General features: G+C 49.5%; 1 protein-coding gene across 2 annotated transcripts in view; it reads right to left on the reverse strand.

Moving 5' to 3' along the window:
* LOC109309186 (immunoglobulin superfamily DCC subclass member 4-like) overlaps nucleotides 1-3,633 on the reverse strand; it is a 108,112-nt gene extending 104,479 nt beyond the window's left edge. For both annotated transcript variants that reach the window (XR_002100828.1, XM_019533827.1), the window contains exon 1: nucleotides 3,307-3,633. The gene's annotated coding sequence lies outside the window, so the exon portion shown is untranslated. The remainder of the gene's footprint in view (nucleotides 1-3,306) is intronic.
* Between the last annotated feature and the right edge of the window lie 2,273 nt (nucleotides 3,634-5,906).

Here is a 5,906-nt window from a genome sequence, read left to right on the forward strand (position 1 = left end):
TAAATCTTCATTCCTGTTTCAAAGGACAGCGATCGACTTACTGTAACTTACTACCAGGAACAAGCTACTGAGCAATGCCAAACTGGGTGCCACCCTGCTCTAGCTCATGAAAGGAGTATCTGCTTCTAATCACAGCATCTTGGCACCTCCTCCTGAGGCTAGAATTAAAGGGATGTTGCTATTTTCATGCAGGACCATCATCTAGATCTTGCTGAATTATTTTACTAACCTGATAAGAAGGAAAATGTTTTTAGCCCTTAAAAAATACAAACGAAACAGCTTGGGAGGATCTGAGCAGCTCTGAAAGCCAAGGCATCCTTCTTCCTTCCAAAGTGTGTTTACTGAATAGAAAAACGTGGGGACTAAATTAGGCTCACCTTTTTGTTTTCTAGCATTTGGGAATACACCTGCCACAACCCAGACTCATTGATCAGCCTGTAACAAGCAGGGCTCCCTCCTCCCACCCCCACCTCCCCTCTGCTGCTTTGGGTCCAAACTGACTCAAGGAGATGGAGATCCACCAACAACAGCCTCCCTCATCAAAGAGAAGTGCCTGCTTCCCACACTAGCCTCCTTATATATTCAAGTCCAACCTTTGTGTCCATAGACTTACATGGGATGCTTTATGAGTCGTTCAATAAGCAACCTAGGCCCAAAGCTGCAAGGCACTCCACACCTCGACTCTGCAGGAACTCACTGCACACAGCAAATCCATACACTGTGTCATAAACAGGGACCCCAACATCTTGCATACATAACTCATTCTTACTATGAAGCGCCTTTCTCCTCCTGTGGCGACATGGCCATAAACAGAAAATGTCAGGCTGAGAGTAGCGGCTTTTATTCCAGTTAGTCAGCAGAAACTCCTGCTTTAAAGAGCCAGAGACTCTTGGTTCCTTCCCGGTCAGGCCTGGCACACAGCCACTGCAACTGCTGCAAGTCACTTGCAATTTCTGGCGCATGGTTTGCATTTCCCGTGCATTTGTACAGTATTTAGCTCAGCAGAATCTCAGCTGTAATTGCAGCTTTTGGACACAATCCTAATACAAACAACAGTGCATGGCAAACAGTGCATGGCAAACCTCCACGCAAAAAGGGCATCTATTTGAAGTTGAGTCATTTGAAGAGCACATTTGAGCTTCTGGCCCTGCCAAGCTGCAAAATCACAAGTCCATTGTGAGTGCACACACATGGATACATGCGGCCTCTCTCCTGTTCACTGTTGAGTTAATGTCTGACACAAATTATGGGGGAAAAAGTATTCGAGATGAAGAATAACTCAAAGAATAATCCAGTCCAGGTTAACCCTGAAAAAACACTAAAGGCAAGCCAGGTTCTCTGATTTTGCAGGACTCCTATCAGCAGCAGACAAGAAATTTAGAGCAGAGCTCAGCTCTCTCACTGACAAACTCTGCATTGTTTGCTGCATACGTTTTAGCTGTACAACTCGCAGTGAACCACGCAGGCAAGGACGGCTGCAGTGATTTTACTGCCTATTTTGCAGAAGTGCCAGTTGGTTTCTCTCCATTATTTATCAAAGCCTCACTGAGCCATATCGCGCAGGCTGTGTGGAGGCGGGAGCTGTCAAACAAGGAACAACAACAATGCTACAGGTTCTGCTTTTCTCTTTATTAACCCTTTTGCACAATTCAATCCATCTCATACAGTGCTGCAGAGCCTGTCCCCTGAGCCGGTTTTCCTGGTGACCATTCTCCAACCCAAGGGAACCCCTTATTTTAATGGGATTTCCTCCTCTGTGCATCCTCTAGCTGCATGACATCTCCCTCCCCTCACTTGCAAGGGGAACACAAGAGCAATGGGTCTTTGCCCTGACCCGCTCCTGCACTGCTGGCTCCAGGTCTGCACACGCTGACCTGCCTTGGGTCATGTGACCTGTTCTGCCATGCGACTGGAGGAGCTTGTACAACCATCTCTTGTCCACATGTGACCTGAGGATGCTATCTGGCCCCGTGCCATTACAAATGGTGGGAAGCAGGGAATATTTGGTTCTCAACAAGTTTTTGGTTGGTGCTTGTGCTATGAACATTTTTACTGGCTTTCTGTGAGATTCAGATCCTTCTCCCCCTCCATGGTGCCCCCCAAAAGCCTTCTGCAATTACTGGCTGCTGTGGATAATTCACTCCTGCCACCATCTCAGCCCAGACAAACACACATGCCCCTCTCTGCTCAATCCAGAGGAGCTGAGTGGGACAACTTCCATCTCCAGCTCTAGCAACACATGCCTTTAGCATCAGTTCAGTCTGATGGCAGCCAACAAAGCACCCATCACTTAGTACCAGGGCCTTGTCGTTCCACATCCCCGTATTAGACGGACCTAAGACACTACTCAGCTGGCTGAGGCCCTAATTTAAATGGAGAACCAATGTCATCTATTGGGAACAAGTGCATTTTACAATGCTCCTTTTTCCCTATTGCTCTTCACATAGCAGCAACCTGGAATGTCAAGGAGTTGCCTCTGTCTTTCCATCTACTAAAAAAAGTACTGCTACACTGCAAAACTAGACAACTCCAGTGTACTGGGAGCAGAGCCCTTTACCTCTTAGCTTAGCAGCTGGAATCTCAGCCTGGTGAATGACCACTATAAGGCACAGAGCGGTGCCAGTGCAATTCCAGGCATCCAACATCACAGAAAGCACCACCACCCCTGAGCAATAACAGGGATCCTTCCTGCTACTCCCAGGAATGATGCGAGTTGAAGCATCCTCCTTTACGAGAGTGGTCCAGTGGACAGGCATAAAATACGGAAATGCTGGGGAACAGCCATGCACCACTGAGAGAGGCAACCAAAGAAGGAAGGCATGAAGTTAGCGAAGGACGAGACAGCTTTGTGTCATAGAGGAAATGCCAGAAGGCAGCGGCCTGGAGGCTCAGCTGGTGTGAACAGGTGCAGCTCGTCTGGACCAGCGCCAGATCTCACACAATAAGTCGCTGCCCACACAGTTCTTATTAAACCTTTCCCAGCGAGGTCGGGAACAGAAGGCCGGCTGCCTGCTGAAAGCACGGCCTGAGACAAACGACTTGATGAGATCGAGTCGCGGAGGGAAGAGCAGGACTTGGGCTCCAAGTGATTCTTGCTTCTCTGGACAAGTTCCCTCAGAAATGAACAGTTAACTGGGGAAAGAGATGTTGCGTCTCATTTCACAGATAATCACGCACGCCCTGAAAGGAAATCCATTTTCAGAGGCGATTTGTTTCAAGCTTCCGAGCCAGGAAGATACCGATGCATTTTCTCACACATTGATAGTCTGTATCAATACCACAAACAAAACAAAAACCCCCACTTACTTGGACATCGCACGACAGCCGTTTGACTAATGACAGCCCCTAAGGAGCCCTGGGACACGCAGGAGTAATTACCCTCAGTGCCAGTCCTTTCAGGATATTTACTCTCCTTAGCAGCAGCCTGGGATGAGATGAAGAGTGATCCATTTGGAAGCACATGGAGATGCTCCTGCTCCACTAATGGAAAGCCATTCTTCTTCCAAGTGATGTTGATAAACTGCTCAGCGGGGGCCAGGTTACAGTCCAACACCACGGCTTGGCTGGGCTTTAGGATCACCTTGGCAGGGCCAGCGCTGCAGCTCAACTCCACAGAATCTCCCTCCAACAACTTCCCTGCAAGGAAAAAGACACTTATTGCCTTCCTGCTTTGCAAATAAACCATACTTTGTGGCTGGGAGGTCCGAGCCTGGGAGGTCCGAACAGGCAACATTCAGGTCACACAAAATCCCATGCTACAACCTGCATCACAGCCCACTCCAACCCAGATAAAATGTCACCCACAACCCGCAATGCCTCTTCCCAGCTGCCAATGGCTCTCGTGGTACCTGTATATCTCCTTTGCTGGATCCAAGCAGGTAAAGACCTTCTAGAACAGTGGGTGCTCAGCATTTTCCACAGGGGCCACATGAGTGGTGCCCCATCTGCCCACAGACTGGATGCCACCAGTAGTCCCAGTCCAGCATCAGGGCCAGCGTGGTGGGCACCATCTCGCTATGCAGAGGGAACCTGGACCTACAGGGGAAAAGGGGCATGGCCTGGCCTCAGCCCAGCCCAAAGTGGGTGGGAAAGCAGGCACGGGCTGACCCCAATCCATGCGGAAGGGAGGGGGCATGGCCCAGCTGCAACCAGCAGTGCAGCACTTGGGAGTTGGGAACTGGCAGGAGGAGGGTGACTGTTTTAATGATCATCGCTTCCCCACCACCAAATTTCCTGCCCCATAGGCCAGATGCAATGACTCCACAGGCCACATTTGACTTATGAGCTGGACACCGAGCACCCCGATCTAGGAGAATGCAACAGTTGCAGTAAGAGCACCACCAGGCACAAAAAAATGAGGGTCCCACACTAGCCCCAGGCTCACTCCACTGTCTCCTGGGTACCCCATGACACAGTATTTACAGTACCATTCACCCTACCATTAACTCTCCAGCACTGTCAAACACCCAATCCCACCCCTAAGCCACACAGGCCAAAATCCCTACAGCTCCATTTCCAATCTTTCACCTGTTGGGTTGAACATAAACAGTTATTTACAACCATATCCACACTAGCTTCAAAACATGCAAATCAATCCATGCATCTGTATTACATCCGGTGCTACAGAAAACCTAGCAAGTATGCCCTGAGCTTGGGCAGCCTCAGACCCACCAAGGGAAGCATACACTCAGAGCTAAACTCGCCTCCACGTATCAGACTCTGCTTCCTACCAAACGTAATGGCAGTTTTCCTAGGACATCCTACAGCCTTAGAGGAAATAAGTCCTTTTCTTGGACTAATTCTCTAATAAGACTTAATAGGGAACAGTATTGCTGCAACAGTATTGTATACAAGAGAAGGCTGAGGGGGGATCTAGTGGCCTGTTACAAACTAGTCAGAGGGGACCAGCAGGCACTGGGGGAGTCCCTGTTCCCCCGAGCACTGCCAGGAGTGACCAGGAGTAATGGTCACAAGCTGGCAGAGGGTAAATTCAGATTAGACATCAGGAGGCGCTACTTCACGGTCAGGGCAGCTAGGGTCTGGAACCAACTTCCAAGAGACGTGGTGCTGGCTCCTACCCTGGAGGTCTTTAAGACAAGGCTAGACAATCACCTTGCTGGGGTCGTCTGACCTCCATACTCTTTCCTGCCATGGCGGGGGGCATACTTGATGATCTGCTGAAGTCCCTTCCGGCCCTACCAACTATGAAACTATATGATAGCTAAAAGCCTTAGAGGAATTATAACATCACTTAGCTCCTTTTATTTTGCAAAGTAATTTCTATAAAACCCTGCTGATTTGCCCCCATTATGGACTGTTCCCATCCAGGAGAGAAATTTTAGTCTCCCGAGCCCTCTGTTCAGCCCGTCCAGCCAGGTTGGAGGCTGGGCGACTCCAGCTGCCGTGGCTGCATACAGGGACGGAAGCCATTTTCTCAGGAAACCAAGAATTTACAGGGGTTTGGCCCACACCCACAGGAGATGCAGCTGTAAGAAGGACATGAGCAAAGCTGCGAATCTGAGAAACTCCAGCAAAGGACCAAGCAGAGAGGAAAAACTTCAGAACAGGAAGTATTTGTTAAAGCAGGCAGTCGATAGCAGGTAACGTGGGCCTCACGTGCGGGAACGCTGCACGCTGAACGAACTGTAATCAAAGCACAAGCAACAGAAAATGCCTGCTCTGCTTCCCCGGGGTGCTCTCGCCCTACACCAATCAATGCAAACAATCTTCCCTCTCAGGACAAAGAAACACGGGTACAGCTATAGAGCAGCAGGCACAGAGAAAACTGCAGCATCCCTCCCCAAGCCTCTGGCTTGCAGTTTAGGCCTCCTATGAGACCATACTCAACCAGCTACCAGCGGCGAGGAAGTTAAGCAGAACAGGTCTCGGTTTGGAAGACTTCCAAA

This window comes from Crocodylus porosus, unplaced genomic scaffold (assembly GCF_001723895.1).
Source record: "Crocodylus porosus isolate Cpor-Errol unplaced genomic scaffold, CroPor_comp1, whole genome shotgun sequence".
Taxonomy (NCBI): Eukaryota; Metazoa; Chordata; order Crocodylia; family Crocodylidae; genus Crocodylus; species Crocodylus porosus.